The sequence below is a fragment of the Nicotiana tabacum genome, chromosome 10, assembly GCF_000715075.1.
Source record: "Nicotiana tabacum cultivar K326 chromosome 10, ASM71507v2, whole genome shotgun sequence".
Classification (NCBI taxonomy): Eukaryota; Viridiplantae; Streptophyta; class Magnoliopsida; order Solanales; family Solanaceae; genus Nicotiana; species Nicotiana tabacum.
The window spans coordinates 124,847,276-124,867,829 of record NC_134089.1 but is presented as its reverse complement, the minus strand read 5'-3'; the positions used below and the strand labels follow the sequence as shown (position 1 = coordinate 124,867,829).

The 20,554-nt window shown below is 37.1% G+C and overlaps 1 long non-coding RNA gene across 1 annotated transcript; it reads right to left on the bottom strand.

Moving 5' to 3' along the window:
* LOC142164896 (uncharacterized) lies at positions 1–1,506 on the bottom strand. The gene is made up of 2 exons (XR_012695980.1): positions 1,125–1,506; positions 1–315 (listed from the first exon to the last, which is right to left on the bottom strand). It is a non-coding gene; the product is annotated as an uncharacterized LOC142164896 (long non-coding RNA).
* Between the last annotated feature and the right edge of the window lie 19,048 nt (positions 1,507–20,554).

Here is a 20,554-nt window from a genome sequence, read left to right as displayed (position 1 = left end):
TACCAAAGTAACGTATCTTTCTTATTACATCATTATATACACATGACATACGGGCCTAATAGGCCAACACGATCCTTTATAAACTCAAAACATAGGCCGACCAGGCCGTACAATCTTTTATATACACAACATATGTCTACAAGCCTCTAAGAGTACATAAATGTAATAAAGGTCGGGATAGAGTCCCGTCATACAAAACAATACACGTCTAAATCATACTAACCAAATAAGCAACTCTGAAGTAAATGGAGCGCACCAACATCTTCCATTGAGTTGATAGCCTACTTGGAGGGCTCTCGACCTGTCTATCGGGACCTGCAGGCATGAAACGCAGCGTCCCCAAGCAAAAGGGACTTTAGTACGAATAATGTACCGAGTATGTAAGGTACATAAATATATACATAAGAGACATGGAAGACATATAGAGTACATGACTCAACCTGTAAGTCTGAATAACTTTGTAAATCATAAATTACTTTTAGTGTCATGCATATGCGTATAAATGTCATGTCGTGCATAGGTACATGTTTCATAACATCATCAGCCTCTGAGGGCATCCCATCATATCATATCGGTCACTGTGGGCAAAATCATCATCGTATACCAGCTGATCAGGTGGTGGTGCGTATATAACGCCATAACCTTTCCCATATCCCATATACATATATATACATACATATATACACGTATATAACACCATTTGAATCATATTTCAGCCACTGTGGGCAACATCATCATCATATACCAGCTGATCAGGTGGTGGTGCGTATATAACGCCGTAACCTTTTCCCATATCCCATATACATATATTTACATATATACGCGTATATAACGCCATCTGGTCATGAGTCAATGCACATGCATGAAATGCATGAAAAATACGTAATAAAATCTTTCGGAGCTTCATAAGACCATTTTGCTTTTGAGTAATATCATAAAGTAAACTCTTTTCAACTTTCGTATTTTTTTTCTGAGACCCATGAACAGATGATAAAATATTATGACACTTATATGAATTTGTAATACTTATATGAATAGAGTCATTCATGGAATTTGTGCATTTGCACATTTCGTTCGTATCGTATGGATCATGCCAAAAGAAAGAAGGGATAGCCTTAACATACCTGAACCGATTCTCTTTTGCGAAAATACGTAACGGAGGTCCGAGGTAAGGAAAAATTCGTATAATATTCTTGAGAAAGATTGTACCGGGCTTTATTTGAATTAGCACATGTATTATGGAAAATCTTGATATTGAAGCTATTCCACGAGCTGTACTCATTTCATAAAATCATGATCGGTTACTTCCAATTTTGAGTTTCGAAACCATATCCATGAATAGCAATGTAGTCCCAAAGCTGTATATCTGATGTAACTTTAAAATGAAATCATTTCCTCAAACTTTCTTCTCGTGCAAGATTGTCGTTGCATGGTAGGCAAGGGTAAAGACTAAAGAGAATAAAAAGGAAAAGCTATATAGAGAGAATATATCATCAAGAACCAGACTGCAAGCTTGTCATGACTTGGAATTAGGTTGCCACCTATCATATATAAATATGAGTCACTTTTCTCAAATAGTCGCCTTCTGCCACGTTTTGTTGGGGATTTATTCTTATCCACTTATTAGTTAATCGGGTAATGTCTCATTACCGGGTAATTAACCAATTACCCAAAAAAATGAGAATTATTGGCACTTACTTAAAATATTACTCACTTTTCACATACCTTATACACCTTTTTATTATGGTCATGTGGTACTTTGTATGGTAGTAATCCATAAATACCGAGTATTTTAGCTTGAGCAGTATTTTATCCCAAAATACCAAATTTCAACGAAATTCATTTTCTTCGACTTGCTTCCCCTCCCACCTTCGCGAATTTATTCATCACTTACAATCCTTATAATCTCCAAATAATCTTTTCCTTGGACTGATGTCAATTACCTTACGACAAATTCAACGTAAAAATATTGCATGGTGCAACATCGTCGTAACTTATTACTGCGAAGCGTAACATCACCGTAATGTAATACTATTGGGTACAACACTGTCGTAACTTAATACTGCCGAACGTAATATAGACGTAATATTGCGGGACGTAACATCATCCCCCCCTTGGAACATTCGTCCTCGAATGTTGACTGATGCTCTTATCATTTTTGTAACTTATAGCTTTTGTGAATACCTTAATACTCTTCTTTTCATTTAAGCAGTCGTTCTGTGAATAAATCCAAAGTCTAGGGTATTCCCCCCTCTTGTCTTTTTGCTCATATCATGACCTGTGGTCGAAATCTTCCTAATTTTACAACTTTTATTATCTCCTGTCATGCAGCTTGTATTCCCCTGGCTTTGTAAGTGCACTTATGCGACTCATCTTTTCTTTTTCCTTCTATCTTTTAGTTAATCTGTAGGCCTTACTTTGTATATACAAGGCTCAATAAGATGCCTCTCTAGGCCTTTATAGGTATACCGAAGTCCTTTTCTCGATACTTTATAGAACTTGCAAATATGGCCATATCTTATTTCATGGACCTGGTTACCCATTTAAATGACGTTACTGCATTTACATGGGTTATACTATACCATAATTTTTGCTTCAATCTACCTTTACTGAGGTATGCTTACCAAGTTCCCAGTTACTTTTGTTGCCTACCCTTTAGGTATAAATCTCAGTTCTTCAATGCCTCTTCATTACCGTTCGCCTTAAGAATCATGGCCAAGCGTCATATCATACTTTGTAACTTATATCTGACCATTGTTGATTCACCTCAACGTTGATCTATAATCCTTTACTTGAAGACTTGAAGCTTTTTTACGTAATACATTACCGCTAGGACTTACGTTGTATTGAGGAATATTTGAAGTAATTTCCATAATCATATTTCATAGTGTCTCAATGTGATTCGCCTTATGTGGGTATTTTGATCTCATATAATCCATGAAATTCTCTTCAAATCATTACTCACTCAAAGGCCTATGTTACACCGCGCAATATTACATCGATATTCGTTCTCACGAGCGCAGCTGTTGTCTGATATATCTCATTACCTAAAAATGATAATGTTACACCCCGCAATATTACGTCAATATTACGTCCCGCAGTATTACATTGCAGAGATGTTACGCTTCACAATAATAAGTTACGACAGTGTTGCGCCCTGCAGTATTTTACGTTGAATTTGTCGTAAGGTAATTGACATCAGTCCAAGGAAAAGATTATTTGAGGATTATAAGGATTATAAGTGATGAGTAAATTCGTGAAGGTAAGAGGGTAAGTAATATCGAAGAAAACGAATTGTTGTCGAAGTTTGGCATGTTGGGATGAAATACGGCTCAAGCTAAAATACTCAGTATTTATGGACTAGTACCATACAAGATACCACATAACCATAATAGTAAGGTTTATAAGGTATGTGAAAAGTGAGTAATATATTAAGTAAGTAGGAATAATTCTTAATTATGCGGGTAATTGGTTAATTATCTTACCTAATTATCTAATAAATGGATAAAGATAAACTTTTTCCACCCATCCCACGTGGAAGCTTAGCCTTAAGGGAAATGGTGACTCTTACAATTCATAAATAGGTGGACTATAAAGAGATTAGCAGGTGCTGTTATGCTTAATTGCTCGGAACTTTGAAGTACTCTGACAGAATTTTTTATTGATTATGGGACATCTATTATCTCAATCAAGTTGAACAAGTGCAACTACCTATTTTATCAAATATCTAACACCATGTAACGTTGTTGAACTGAAGAAGGCACTCACTCAAATCTTTTGTTCCTTATCTATTCTAAGATAAAAAAAAAACCACACAACTGCCAAAGAGAGTCATGTTTCTACTGTTCCCCTCAACGCACATAGTGCTGATCGAGAATCTGAATATTTGAAATTATTTCCACTGCCATCTAGAAATAAAAATGAATCCTTGAAGCCACAGTATGAAAGCCACATTTCAGCATTATGGAATTTGCGAGATCAGGTTTTGTCAATGAGGGGTCCATCTTTCTCAAGGACTGTGTCCGAGCGTGATTGGCTGAAAAATTATGCCAAAATATGGGAAATTGTTAAGAATTCTCCCATTATGATGGACTACTATAGAACTCTTCAAAGTTCAGGCATGGTTAGGAGGTCATAGGGATCATATGGTCAAAGACAAAGTTTTATAGGAATTCTTTGATTTATTGCAGTGTGATTGAAGTGGACTGCCAAAACAAGAGCATTGACACCTCTTTGGTGGCTAGCAAAACTTTGTTTGTTCCTCAATTCATATTCTTCATGCCATATGTGACTATCAAGGAGCGTTTTTCCAAATTAATTTAATTCATACGGATTTTTTTCCTACTCCAGATATGTTAACGTTATCCCTTCTTTCTTTTGGCATGATCCATATAATACGAGCAAAACGTGCAAATGCACAAATTCCATGAATGACTATTCTTAGAAGTAGTAGAGATATCTATGTTCTTGAATTTTCGTGTATCATAATATTTTATCGTCTGTTCATGGGTCTCAGAAAAAAATACGAAAGTTGAAAAGAGTTTACTTTATGATATTACTCAGAGGAAAAATGGTCTTATGACATTCCGAATGATTTTATTGACGTACTTTTCATGCATTGCATTCATGTGCATTGACCCATGACTAGATGGCATTATATATATGTATATATGTAAATATATGTATATGGGATATGGGAAAAGGTTACGGTGTTATATACGCACTACCACCTAATCAGCTGGTATATGATGATGATGTTGCCCACAGTGGCTGAAATATGATTCAAACGACGTTATATACGCGTATATATGTAAATATGATTCAAACGGCGTTATATATGCGTATATATGTAAATATGATTCAAACGGCGTTATATACGCATATATATGTAAGTATGATTCAAACGGCATTATATACGCGTATATATGTATGTATATATGTATATGGGATATGGGAAAGGTTATGGCATTATATACGCACCACCACCTGATCAGCTGGTATACGATGATGATTTTGCCCACAGTGGTCGATATGATATGATAGGAGGCCCTCAGAGGCTGATGATATTATGAAATATGTACCTATGCACGATATGACATTCATACGCATATGCATGACGTTAAAAGTAATTTATGATTTACAAAGTTATTCAGACTTACAGGTTGAGTCATGTACTCTATATGTCTTCCATGTCTCTTATGTATTTATTTATGTGCCTTACATACTCGATATATTATTCGTACTGACGTCCTTTTGCCTGGGGACGCTGCATTTCATGCCCGCAGGTCCCGATAGACAGGTCGAGAGCCCTCCAAGTAGGCTATCAGCTCGGCGGAAGATGTTGGTGCACTCCATTTGCTTCGGAGTTGCTTGTTTGGTTAGTATGATTTAGACGTGTATTGTTTGGTATGGAGGGACTCTTTCCCGACCTTTATGACATTTATGTATTCTTAGAGGCTTGTAGACATATGTCGTATACGTGAAAGATTGTACGGCCTTGTCGGCCTATGTTTGAGTTTATAAATGATTATGTTGGCCTACTAGGCCCGTATGTCACGTGTATATAATGATGTAATAAGAAAGATACGTTACGTTGGTACTCGGTTGAGTAAGGTACTGGGTGCCCGTCGCGGCCCATCGGTTTGGGTAGTGACAAAAGTGGTATCAGAGTAGTTCTTTCCTAGGGAGGCTACAAGCCGTGTCTAGTATAGTCTTGTTTATAGGTGTGTCGTGCACCACACTTATAAGCAGGAGTCTACAGGACATTTAAGATTGTCACTCTTTCTTCTTACTCTAGATCGTGTGGTAGAGCTCAGTCATAGGAATTCAAATTCCTAAATCCTATTCGTAATGAGACGATACCTATATCCGGAAAGAAGGTTGGAAAGAGAGATTGTTTTGGAAGAGTTGAGTCAAAGGAACTCCATTTTTGCATCATGCTTAGGATGAATAAATATGAGGTATTCGGCAAATCATGTGTATACTAAGATGTGTAAGTTTCTTGATAAAGATTCCAAAGGCAAGAATGCCTATCCACTCTTACGGTAAAAAGGAACAAGAGAATCGGAAGGTAGATACAAGTTTCAGCAAGTAAAAGAAGCGAGGTGAAGAAGGGTACGAGGCGCCCAGTTAATGAAGGTTAACAACGTTTATAATTGAGGCAGAGGAACATAAGCTTTTTGAGTTATATTCAATAGTAATAGAGGTATATACAATTAGTCGCACCCATTCCAGATATTCCATATGGGGGTTAATAGAAGTAGTATAAGAAGATATGATCGATGAATTGTTTGTGTCAGTTGACATTTCCAAAGAAAATTGCAAATATATCAATAGATCTCTTTGTGAGACACCCAGATGGTACACTTTAAAATAGTGCAGCCAGATATGAGTACTACAAAGACATGCATTATAAACCTTGAAGGGATACATATTACCTTAGTGTGGCTCGCGTCCCTAGTAAAGCGAGAACGTTAAGCAACTTGAAGAGCAACTGGATGGAGCAAAGGGAAGCAAAAAGCAAAAATAAATTGTCTTGTTCGAATTTTCAGAATAAAGTGATAGGCATAAATGTTAGCGGAAAATATGAAAAGAGTTAATAATGCATTATAAGTAAAATGTGGTACATGGATGACAACAGTAAATCAAAAGATGACAATATTACAAAATCTATAGTCAAGTGAAGGAAGAGATGAGGGGTGACAGGCCTTAGGACAACAAAAGAGTATAGGCCATACAACCATGTCCTCATTTCGAGAAATAAGTTCGCAACTCTAGCGCAATTACCAAGAGGAAAAGCTAGACCCCAGAGTAATATGAATCAGTTTGGGCTGGTGAATAAGATAAACTAAAAATGAATTAGGGACTGAATGATTGGAAAGTACTCGGCATCATGGGAATTTTAGATTTCGTTCCGACTGTAATAGAATGGACCATAAAAGAAAATTCATGATGAATTCAGAGGATGGTCATTCAGGGAGATACTTCCTTAGAGCAAGCAATGTGAGCAAAGTTAAGCTTAAGGGACTGTATGTACCAGTTACATTAAGTGTCACCCTCGCGAGTAAAGGAATTTGTCATCCTTGGTACAGAAGGATTGCCGCAAGGCAAGTAAGGATCATTGATGTTGAGAAACGATGCCAAAGATGAAGAGGTAAAACATCTATAGGTAGATCCTCCCGGCTTCAGCTCTTAGTACAACCCAAAAGGGGGGAATATGGAGTGATGTGGCATTAAGTCAAGATAAAGGGGTTCTAGTGACTATGGAATAGTAAAGGAAGAATGCGATAAATGAAAGAGGAATGAGAGGGCACTTATCCAAATCTTACAGATACGCTATGATTCAAGAATATTGTGCAAGCACGAAGTCAAGGAGAGAAAGTAAAGGTTCCTGCTCAAGCTGTTATTAATAAATAAGGAGCTAGTGTGAGACGTAAGTTAAGACAAAGGAAGTAACCCAAGAAAGATTACGAGGAACATTATCCAGACAGCATATTTATTGACAATCATACAGCCATAGAAGATTCTGGTATAAGTTAAAAGAAAGAATTGAGCCCAGGGCATAGAAAAAGGATTGAATTGTTAGAAGATTGTATCATGGATATTCCATAATGCCCATGGAAAGGTTAAGGAATAACTGATACCATGAGCCACGGATCGGAAGATAGCTTAAGCCTACATAAAGGCTGATTAGAAGGAAGAGGAAACTAAAGGATTACATTACCTAAGTAAATCAGGAGTCTGATTATTGGACCTAGAAAAATTATAGAAGTGTGCTTGAGAACATGACAAAAATCACTCTTAATATCAGACGTTCAAGAGAAATAACACAACGACCATAATCTATAATGGCTCTACAAGGAAGCCAGTTAGAAGAAGTACCAGCCTCATAAGAAGTCAGTACGAATCCCCCACCGGATTGTGTATGTACAGTATTATAAATGGATATTTATAGGTCGCAAGCTAAAGTATAGTAGAACGACAAAGTTTTAAGAAAACATGAGTAAGAATGAGGAAAAGCAAGTGAAAAGGTGACGAGAATAGATAAGTCCTCAAGATTAAGTCCATGAAAACAAGAGAGATAATGGTTTCATTAAGTTATTGAAAGTTCAGTATAGCCTGAATGAACTCAAAGGAATCTAAGAATAATAGCATTTAGAAAGAATGAAATGCTGGCCTAGTAATAAAATGAAGGGATAATTGTGACAGATAAAGGATGACGTTTGGGCCTTCGTTTGAATAATGATTTGAAAAAAGAAGAAGAGAAAATAGAAGAAGAGAAGAAGAAAAAGATTTCACTGGCGGCAGAAAATCAAGATACCCCTATAAGGTGAATCACATTGAGACACTATGAAATATGATTATGGAAACCACTTCAATTATTCCTCAATACAACGTAAGCCCTAGCGGTAATATATTACGTAAGAAGTTTCAAGTCTTCAAGTAAAGGATTATCGATCAACATTGAGGTGAATCAACAATGGTCAGACATAAGTTACAAAGTATGACATGAGGCTAGTCCATGATTCTTAAGACGAACGGTAATGAAGGGGCATTGAAGGACTGAGATTTATACCTAAAGGGTAGGCAACAAAAGTAACTGGGAACTTGGTAAGCACACTTCAGTAAAGGTAGATTGAAGCAAAAATTATGGTATAATATAACCCACGTAAATGCAGTAAAGTCATGTGAATGGGTAACCAGATCTATGAAATAAGATACGATCATATTCATAAGTTCTACAAAGTATCGTGCAAAGGACTTCAGTATACCTATAGAGGCCTAGAGAGGTATCCTATTAAGCCTTGTATATACAAACTAAGGCCTTGAGATTGACTAAAAAATAAAAGGAAAAAGGAAAGATGAATCACATAAGTGCACCTATAAAGCCAGGGTCATGCAGGCTGCATGACAGGAGGTAACGAAAGTTGCAAGATTAGGAAGATTTCGACCACAGGTCATGATATGAGCAAAAAGACTAAAGGAGGAATACCCTAGACTTGGGATTTATTCACAGAGAAACTGCTTAAATGACAAGAAGAGTATTAAGGTATTCACAAGAGTTATAAGTTACGAAAATGATAAGAGCATCAGTCAACATTCGAGGACGAATGTTCCAAAGGGGGGAATGATGTTACGCCCCGCAATATTACGTCGATATTACGTTCAGCAGTATTATATTACGACAATGTTATGATCTGCAGTAATATATTATGATTGATGTTGCGTCCTGCACTATTAAGTTACGACAGTGTTGTACCCAGCAGTATTACATTATGGTGATGTTACGCTTCGCAGTAATAATTTACGACAATGTTGCACCCTGCAGTAATGTACGTTGAATTTGTCGTAAGGTAATTGACATCAGTCCAAGGAAAAGATTATTTGACGATTATAAGGATTACAAGTGATGAGTAAATTCGTGAAGGTAAGAGGGTAAGTAATATCGAAGAAAGCGAATTGTTGTCGAAGTTTGGCATGTTGGGATAAAATACGGCTCAAGCTAAAATACTTGGTATTTATGGACTAGTACCATACAAGATACCACATGACCATAATAGTAAGGTTTATAAGGTATGTGAAAGGTGAGTAATATTTTAAGTAAGTGGGAATAATTTTTAATTATGCGGGTAATTGGTTAATTACCGGGTAACGGGATATTACCTAATTATCTAATAAATGGATAAAGATAAACTTTTTCCACCCATCCCACGTAGAATCCTAGCCTTAAGAGAAATGGTGACTCTTACAATTCATAAATAGGTGGACTAGAAAGAGATTAGCAGGTGTTGTTATGCTTAATTTCTCGGAACTTTGAAGTACTCTGACAGAATTTTTTATTGATTATGGGATATCTATTATCTCAATCAAGTTGAACAAATGCAACTACCTATTTTATAAAATATCTAACACCATGTAATGTTGTTCAACTGAAGAAGGCACTCACTCAAATCTTTTGTTCCTTATCTATTCTGAGATCAAAAAAACCACACAACTGCCAAAGAGAGTCATGTTTCTATTGTTCCCCTCAATGCACATAGTGCTGATCGAGAATCTGAATATTTGAAATTATTTCCACTGCCATCTAGAAATAAAAATGAATCCTTGAAGCCACAGTATGAAAGCCACATTTCAGCATTATGGAATTTGCGGGATCAGGTTTTATCAATGAGGGGTCCATCTTTCTCAAGGACTGTGTCCGAGCGTGATTGGCTGAAAACTTATGCCAAGATATGCGAAATTGTTAAGAATTCTCCCATTATGGTGGACTACTGTAGAACTCTTCAAAGTTCAAGCATGGTTAGGAGGTCATAGGGATCATATGGTCAAAGATAAAGTTTTACAGGAATTCTTTGATTTATTGCAACGTGATTAAAGTGGACTGCCAAAACAAGAGTATTGACACCTCTTTGGTGGCTAGCAAAACAGAATTCTAACTCTTTGTTCCTCAATTCATATTCTTCATGCAATATGTGTCTATCAAAGAGCATTTTTCCAAATTAATTTAATTCATACGGATTTTTTTCCTACTTCAGGTATGTTAAGGCTATTCCTTCTTTCTTTTGGCATGATCCATATAATACGAGCGAAACGTGCAAATGCACAAATTCCATGGATGACTCTATTCTTAGAAGTATTAGAGATATCTATGTTCTTGAATTTCCGTGTGTCATAATATTTTATCATCTGTTCATGGGTCTCAGAAAAAAATACGAAAGTTGGAAAGAGTTTACTTTATGATATTACTCAGAGGAAAAATGGTCTTATGACATTCTGAATGATTTTATTGACATACTTTCCATGCATTGCATTCATGTGCATTGACCCATGACTAGATGCCGTTATATACGCGTATATATGTAAATATATGTATATGGGATATGGGAAAAGGTTGCGGCGTTATATACGCACCACCACCTGAGCAGCTGGTATATGATGATGATGTTGCCCACAGTGGCTGAAATATGATTCAAATGGCGTTATATACACGTATATATGTAAATATGATTCAAACGGCATTATATACGCGTATATATGTATGTATATATATGTATATGGGATATGAGAAAGGTTATGACGTTATATACGCACCACTACCTAATCAGCTGGTATACGATGATGATTTTGCCCACAATGGTCGATAAGATATGATGGGATGCCCTCAGAGACTGATGATGTTATGAAACATGTACCTATGCAAGACATGACATTCATACGCATATGCATGACGTTAAAAGTAATTTATGATTTACAAAGTTATTCAGACTTACAGGTTGAGTCATGTACTCTATATGTCTTCCATGTCTCTTATGTATTTATTTATGTGCCTTACATACTCGGTACATTATTCGTACTGACGTCCCTTTTGCCTGGGGACGCTGCATTTCATGCCCGCAGGTCCCGATAGACAGGTCGAGAGCCCTCCAAGTAGGCTATCAGCTCGGCGGAAGATGTTGGTGCACTCCATTTGCTTCGGAGTTGCTTGTTTGGTTAGTATGATTTAGACGTGTATTGTTTGGTATGGTGGGACTCTATCCCAACCTCTATGACATTTATGTATTCTTAGAGGCTTGTAGACATATGTCGTATATGTGAAAAATTGTACGACCTTGTCGGCCTATGTTTGAGTTTATAAATGATTATGTTGGCCTACTAGGCCCGTATGTCACGTGTATATAATGATGTAATAAGAAAGATACGTTACGTTGGTACTCGATTGAGTAAGGTACCGGGTGCCCGTCGCGGCCCATCGGTTTGGGTTGTGATAGCCTAAATGTCATCCTTTATCCCTCACGATTACACCGTCATTGTACTATCAAGGCAGCATTCCATCGTTTCTAAATGTTACTAGTCTTAGACTCCTTTTTGAGTTCATTCAGGCTATACTGAACTTTCTATCACTTTAGAGAAACCATCAACTCTTCTTTTTTTCATGGGCTTAATCCCGAGGACTTATCCATTGTCGTCACCTTCTCACTCGCCTTTTCTTATTCTTACTCCTATCTTCCTAAAACCTTGTCGCTCTACCATACTTTATCTTGCAACCTACACATATTCATTTATACAATTGCAATATTTCTTCAACTTACTTGCACCATAGACTTCCTTATGTTATTTTGGAATATCAAGTGAGACGTCATATCGTCTCTAACTCTTCTATACTCTTTTAACTATACCTCTCGATACGTAGAAACCATAGGCTGGAAGATATGTCATTAACAATGCCGCTATCATTCCTGGATATTGAATCCCCATTCTTATAACCTTCTATCCGAAGTATGGATTATTCACGATCTTCTGCCTTTGAGTATCTCGTACGTTGTTCACCTTTACCTTACTTACCTTAAAATTTTGCATCGTATCTTCTATCTCTTTCGTGACCTTCCCTCCATATAGGTATAATTCACGTCCATAACTTGAAGCTCTATTATAATACTCGCACCTCTGGTATATACACAATCAAGCGGGAGCTTCGTACTGACTTCTTATGAGGCGGGTACTTCTTCTAACTGGCTTCCTTGTAGAGCCATTATAGATTATGGTCGTTGTGTTATTTCTCTTGAACATCTGATATTAAGAGCGATTTTGTCATGTTCTCCAGCACAATTGTTATAATTTTTCTAGGTCCAATAATCAGACTCTTGATTTGCTTAGGTGATGTAATTCTTTAGCTTCCTCTTCCTTCTGATCAACCTTTATGTAGGTTTAAGCTATCTTCCAATCTGTGGCTCATGGTATCAATTATTACCTTAGCCTTTCATAGGCATTATGGAATATCCATGATACAATCTTCTAACAATTCAATCCTTTGTCTATGCCCTGGGCTTAATTCTTTCTTTTAACGTATACCAGAATCTTCTACGGCTGTATAAAACTGCAAACCCTTAAGTGAGTTCTTAACGCAACCAATTCTGGATCATTGATCGAGTAATTCTTTCGTTCTAACTTAGCTTTCTTTCAACGTAAACTATTACTTTTCCTGATCTTTCTGTCCCCTTGTTGCGTCCATACATAGCTTATCTTAGTGCCCATATATATTGAAATTCCATACAACTCATATGATCCTGAATATCACTTCTGATTTTACTCCTTGTTCATTAGCCACTGTAGGTGCCATTTTCTTAGGGGGTGCATACAATGTTGTTTTGAGACTGTTGTTACACGACCATTTCCTCCTTAGGTCATTGTACTGAGGTTGAAGCCTTCTTCCTTATTTCTCAGCTAGTCTTTCGTCGTAGTACTTAGGGAAGACTCTCTGACTCTTATAAAGATGTGAGCTTATTATACCGTATTCCTGATAGAGTTTTTGATGTTCGTGCTCACTTGTAATTATCCTTAGTTACTTACCTCCATACTCATCTACTCGTACGGCTGCTTCTGAACTGAAGTTTTGACTGTCTTCCCAGTGGAACTATCTTTTATTTCCATAACACTTATACGATACCTTTAACTACCCCAACTCCTATTTGAATATTTCTCAAGTATTACAATATCATAATTGTGGGGCTAAATTCACTATATTGGGTTTTACTATCTTTATCTTGCACGACCTACTGTCTTATTTTGTATCCTCTTGACTAGCCATAGCTAGGCTCTTTCTGAATCAACTACTAATTACTCGTTGGCCCATCCTCATGTCAATATTCCACGAAATCTTTCTTGGGTTATTTCCTTGGTCTTAACTTACGTCTCGCACTGGCTCCTTAATTATCAATAACTTCTCGGGCAGGAACCCTTACTTCTTCTCCTTAACGTCGCGTTTGCATAATGTTCTGGAATCGTAGCATATCTGTAGCATTTGGATAAGTGCAATATCATCCCTTTCTCATTTTTATCGCATTCTTCCTTTTATCATTCCATATTCCCCCCTTTATGGGAGTAGTAAGAGTTGAAGCTACGACGACCTGCCTATAAATGTTTCACCTTTTCATCTTTGGCATCCTTTCACATCATCGATGACTCTTACTCGCCTTGCGGTAATCCTTCCGTATCAAGGATAGCAAAATCCTTTACTCACGAGGGTGAAATTTAATATAATTGGCACATACAGTCCCATAAGCTAAACTTTGCTCACATTGCTTGATGTAGGGAAACGTCTTCCTGAATGATCATTCTCAAAAAATTTCATGAATCTTCTTTTGTCGTCCATTCTATTATTAGCAGTCACTCAGTCCCTAATTCATGTTTAGTTTATCTTATTCACCAATCCATACTGGTTCTATTACTGTGGGGTCTAACTTTTCCTCTTGGTAATCACGCCAGAGTTGCGAATTTATTTCTTGAAATGAGGACATGATTATATGGCCTATACTCTTTCGTCGTCTTAAGGCCCATCACCTTTCGTATCTTCCTTCATTTGACTATAGGTTCTATAACACTCTACCATTTTCATCCATGTATCACACCTTATTCATGATGCTTCCTTATCTCTCTTCTCATTACTCTGCTAATATTTTTGCATATCCCTTCTCTTGTGAAAACTTCAATATGACCTTCTTTCGGTTTTAGCTTTCCTTTTCTCCATCTAGTGGCTCTTCAAGTTGTTTAACGTTCTCGCTTTACTAGTGACGCGAGCCACACTAAGGTAATATTTATCTCTTCAAGGCTTATAGTGCATGTCTTGTGGTACTCATATCTGGCTACACTATTTTAGAGTGCATCATCTAGGTGTCTCATAAAGAGATCTATTAGCATATTTGCAATATCCTTCGAAAATATCAACTGACGCAATCAATTCATCCATTATATCTTCTTATACTACTTTTGTTAACCCCCATAGGGCATATCTGGAAGGGGTGCGACCAATTGTATATACTTTTGTTACTTATATAACTCAAAAAGCTTAAGTTCAAATTTCAAACAAGAAAACAACCGTTAACCTTCATTAACTGGGCGCCTCGTACTTTTCTTCATCTTACTTCTTTTACTTGTTGACACTTGTATTTACCTTCTAAATCTCTCATTGTCTTTCACCATTAAGGTGGATATGTATTCTTGCCTCAAGATCCTTACCAAGAGGCTTACACCTTTTAGTACGCATATGATCTGTTGGAGACCTCACATTTACTTATCATAAATATGATGCAAAGTCGAGTTCCTCTGACTCAACTCTCCCATAACTATATATCATACCACCTGTCTTTCTGGATGTAGGCATCATCGTATTATGAATAAGGTAGAGTTTAGGAAATTGAGTTCTTACAACTGAGCTCTACCACACGATCTAGAGTAAGAAGAAAGAGTGACAGTCCTAAATGCCCTGTAGCCTCCTGCTTATAAGTGTGGTGCACGACACACCCATAAACAAGACTCTACTAGACACGGCTTGTAGACTCCCTAGGACAGAACTGCTCTGATACCACTTTTGTCACGACCCAAACTGATGGGCCGCGACGAGCACCCGGTACCTTACTCAACCGAGTACCAACGTAACATATCTTTCTTATTACATCATTATATACACATGACATACGGGCCTAATAGGCCAACACGGTCCTTTATAAACTCAAAATATAGGCCGACCAGGCCGTACAATCTTTTATATACCAGACATATGTCTACAAGCCTCTAAGAGTACATAAATGTCATAAAGGTCGGGATAGAGTCCCGCCATACCAAACAATACACGTCTAAATCATACTAACCAAATAAGCAACTCCGAAGCAAATGGAGCGCACCAACATCTTCTGCTGAGCTGATAGCCTACTTGGAGGGCTCTCGACCTGTCTATCGGGACCTGCGGGCATGAAACTCAGCGTCTCCAGGCAAAAGGGACGTCAGTACGAATAATGTACCGAGTATGTAAGGCACATAAATAAATACATAAGAGACATGGAAGACATATAGAGTACATGACTCAACCTGATAGTCTGAATAACTTTGTAAATCATAAATTACTTTTAGCGTCATGCATATGCGTATAAATGTCATGTCGTGCATAGGTACATGTTTCATAACATCATCAGCCTTTAAGGGCATCCCATCATATCATATCGGCCACTATGGGCAAAATCATCATTGTATTCCAGCTGATCAGGTGGTGGTGCGTATATAACGCCATAATCTTTCCCATATCCCATATACATATATATACATACATATATACGCGTATATAATGCCGTTTGAATCATATTTAGATATATACGCGTATATAACGCCGTTTGAATCATATTTCAGCTACTGTGGGCAACATCATCATCATATACCAGCTGATTAGGTGGTTGTGCGTATATAACGCCGTAACATTTTCCCATATCCCATCCATATCCCATATACATATATTTACATATATACGCGTATATAACGCCATCTGGTCATGAGTCAATGCACATGTATGAAATGCATGAAAAATACGTTAATAAAATCTTTCGGAGCTTCGTAAGACCATTTTGCCTTTGAGTAATATCATAAAGTAAACTCTTTTCAACTTTCGTATTTTTTCTTCTGAGACCCATGAACAGATGATAAAATATTATTACACACGGAAATTCAAGAACATAGATATCTCTAATACTTCTATGAATAGAGTCATTCATGGAATTTGTGCATTTGCACGTTTCGTTCGTATCGTATGGATCATGCCAAAAGAAAGAAGGGATATCCTTAACATACCTGAATCGATTCTCTTTTGCGAAAATACGTAACGGAGGACTGAAGTAAGGAAAAATCCATATGATATTCTTGAGAAAGATTATACCGGGCTTTCTTTGAAAAATCCATATGATATTATGGAATATCTTGATATTGAAGCTATTCCACGAGCTGTACTCATTTCATAAAGTCATGATCGGTTACTTCCTATTTTGAGTTTCAAAACCATATCCATGAATAGCAATGTAGTCCCAAAGCTGTATATCTGATGTAACTTTAAAATGAAATCATTTCCATAAACTTTCTTCTCAGTGCAAGATTGTCGTTGCATGGTAGGCAAGGGTAAAGACTAAAGAGAATAAAAAGGAAAAGCTATATAGAGAGAATATATCATCAAGAACCAGACTGCAAGCTCGTCATGACTTGGAATTAGGTTGCCACCTATCATATATAAATATGAGTCACTTTTCTCAAACAGTGGCCTTCTGCCATGTTTTGTTGGGGGATTTAATCTTATCCACATATTAGTTAATCGGGTAATGTCCCGTTACCGGGTAATTAACTAATTACTCGAAAAATTGAGAATTATTCGCACTTACTTAAAATATTACTCACTTTTCACATACCTTATATACCTTTCTATTATGGTCATGTGGTACCTTGTATAGTACTAGTCCATAAATACCGAGTATTTTAGCTTGAGCCGTATTTTATCCCAAAATACCAAATTTCAACGAAATTCATTTTCTTCGACTTACTTCCCCTCTCACCTTCGCGAATTTATTCATCACTTACAATCCTTATAATCTCCAAATAATCTTTTCCTTGGACTGATATCAATTACCTTACTACAAATTCAACGTAAAATACTGCAGGGTGCGACATCGTCGTAACTTATTACTGCGAAGCGTAACATCACCGTAATATAATACTGTTGGGTACAACACTGTCATAACTTAATACTGCCGAGCGTAATATAGACGTAATATTGCGGGGCGTAACAACAGCATCAGAGGACCAGGTCCACTTAAGCGATTTTTCAAGGTCACTCTTTACCTTCCCTAGTTCTTCCTAAAGCTATTTATTTTTCTTAAGCTCAGCACATAAGCTAGACTTTACCATATTCAATTCTTTTTCAAGCTTAATGTGTGCCTCACTTGCAACTTCCTTTCCATTTTCAGAATTTCCAGGCTTATTCATCATTTTAAGTTCCTCAATTGTTTTTTTCAAGTCTATTACCACCACTACTAGGTCATCTCTTTCTTTCCTAATGATGGCAACTCTCTCAGTCAAGGTTTCTTTTTCTTTACTTGCATACTCAATGGTTTCTTTTAAGTCCACCACAACAACCATTAGATCATCTCTTTCATGCTCTATAATAGTAATTTTCTCTTCTAAGGCATTCTTATCCCTTTTTAGGTTCTCTATTGTTTCTTTCAAATCGACTACAACGACTACTAAGTCATCTATGGTTTGTTCAGTTTCCCCTAGTTCCTTAGTTAATGCACCTTTATCATTAATGAGACTATGGTATGCATCAATTAGCACATTTGCTAATGACATGAGTTTTAGGAGAGTAAAATTTCAGATTTCTCTTAACATCCAGAAAGTTTACCTCATCACTGTCGTCATCTTCATCGTCATCAGATTGAGCCATTAGAGCAAAGATTGAATCATACTCAGTTGTTTCATTTTCCACTGCCATTAGAACAATATTGTCAGCATCATTCTTCCTCTTGAAGCGTTTGTCAGGAACCTGGTTCCTCTTGGCTACTTTGTCAAAGTTGTTATTGTACTGATCTTGCTTTAGGATAGGGAAATCCTTGATAAAGTGTCCTGACTTGCCACATTTGACAGAGGTCATAATTTCTTGTCTTACTAGAATTTCCCCTTTTTGGAATGCCTCAATTCCTGTGAACCATCTTCTGAAAAACTTTTTATCAAGTAGGCCATGTCCCCATCTTCACCACTTGAGTCATTGCTGTCCGTCTTGAGGACCAGGTTCTTTTCCCTCTTGGACTTTCTTCTTTCATTCTCCTTCTTCTTCTTTATTTCATAAGTTTTCATGTTTCCAACAAGTTCATCCACGGTCAGTGTCCGCAAGTCCTTAGCCTCTATGATGGCGTTAACTTTGCTTTCCCAAGAACTCGGCAGTACATTAATAATTTTTCTGACAAGCTTGTTTCTTGGAATACTTTCATCAAGAGAGTGGAGCTCATTGATGATGGAGGTGAATCGAGTATGCATATCTTGGATGGATTCATCATCTTTCATTCTGAAAAGCTCTATTTCTCCTGTACAGATTCGACCCTATGAACAACTTCCTGTGATATATCGAGTTCGATTCTGCTTAGTGCTCGATTCTGATTTTGGAATTGCGCTATCACAGCCTGCTAAGTTTGTAACATGTCAAATATCATTCGAAGGCTAATCCCGCCTTCTTCACCACTCTATGCATTCTGATCTGTTGCTCAGGCGTCTCTACGGATACTATTTTCAGGGTCGGCGCCTAAATCTCCATGAATGGCAACTCGAGAACTGACATCGACTGGATCTACGGCCTGTGGTACATCGAGATTAATCGGAGGTACTCCGTTTCCCAAGACGACCATGTGCTCGTTCTCGCCATAAGACCAAGGCCGGTATTTGTGTGAGGGGTACTGCTTGAGAGTTCGACATGTTGATTCCTGAAATGGAAAACACTTACGAGAACAAGCGTAAAAGCAATGTGTGTTATAAAAGTTAATACTAAGCAACCACTGTTATTCTTAGCCCCACGGTGGGCGTCAAACTGTTTACCCTAAAATTTGGATAATAATTAAACTTATAATGTAGTTTTAAGGATATGTGATTTCACCTAATACCAATCGATAAACGTAAATATAAATAATGGAAATTGATAATAATATAAAGTAAACCAATGTTTGGGCGGAGCCCTCGAGGTTGGAATACCCTTGAGCTAGTTATGCAAGAACGATAAAAACGCAACAAACTGATAACAAGAGAATGTAAATTAAAGAGAGAATATTGTATTGCTTTTATCTGTGTGAACGTAAGGTGTCTACAAATGATGAGGACTCCTCTTTATATAGTAGATGAATCCTAATTATGGTATAACTCTAATTACATAAGTAAATCCCATGATTAGCCTAAACAACCGCCCTTGATCTGATTTGTTCCGGAATTTTCGCGCCGTGATTCTCGACCGGTTACGGATATCTCGCCTTTCCGTTATTGCGCTTCACTCGAAGTCTATCATATATGGTCTTGATCGTTGTTGGCCTCGATCTCGACGAGCACCTCGATTCTCGAGCTTGATACTTTATCTTTGTGTTATGACCTGTTCCATTACGAGACCAACCCTCAACGTGATTTCCTGGTCTCAATTAAATGGCAAAATCGGGCAAGCCCTATTTTAACCGTATACACTCGTGTTCTCTGCATTTATAATTCCGCAATAGTAGTATAAGGAATACATAAAAGAACTAGGTCCTTCTATAATCTATGCACGCGAAAATTGGACACCTTACAAATCACCTCTTCTTGTGTGGCATTGAAGTATAAAACATCACTCAAACTCCTTGTTCTTGCACATATTTATTTGACCCGAGACACGTACACTAAACTAGTAGTATAACAAATAGTGCGAATAAAGTGATAATTCATCAATGAAACTGTCACCCCTTAAAACATAAAAAGGGATTTTAGAGACTCACAGTTTATTTTCAAAACCGATACTCCATAAATAAATTATACTCTTGCGATCGAAAATAAGCGGCAGTTATCCTTCACGTAATAAAAATATCCAACTTCTGCCAAACTCTTTTCTTCTAATCATATCGGCCCTCCCCTCGCCGAAAAGATATTATTTTAAAAAAAAAGCAAGTGGCCATTGAGTAAACCAATTATAATTGATATGAGAGTCTATATTCCCTCAATTATTTTACCCAAAAACAGATTCTAA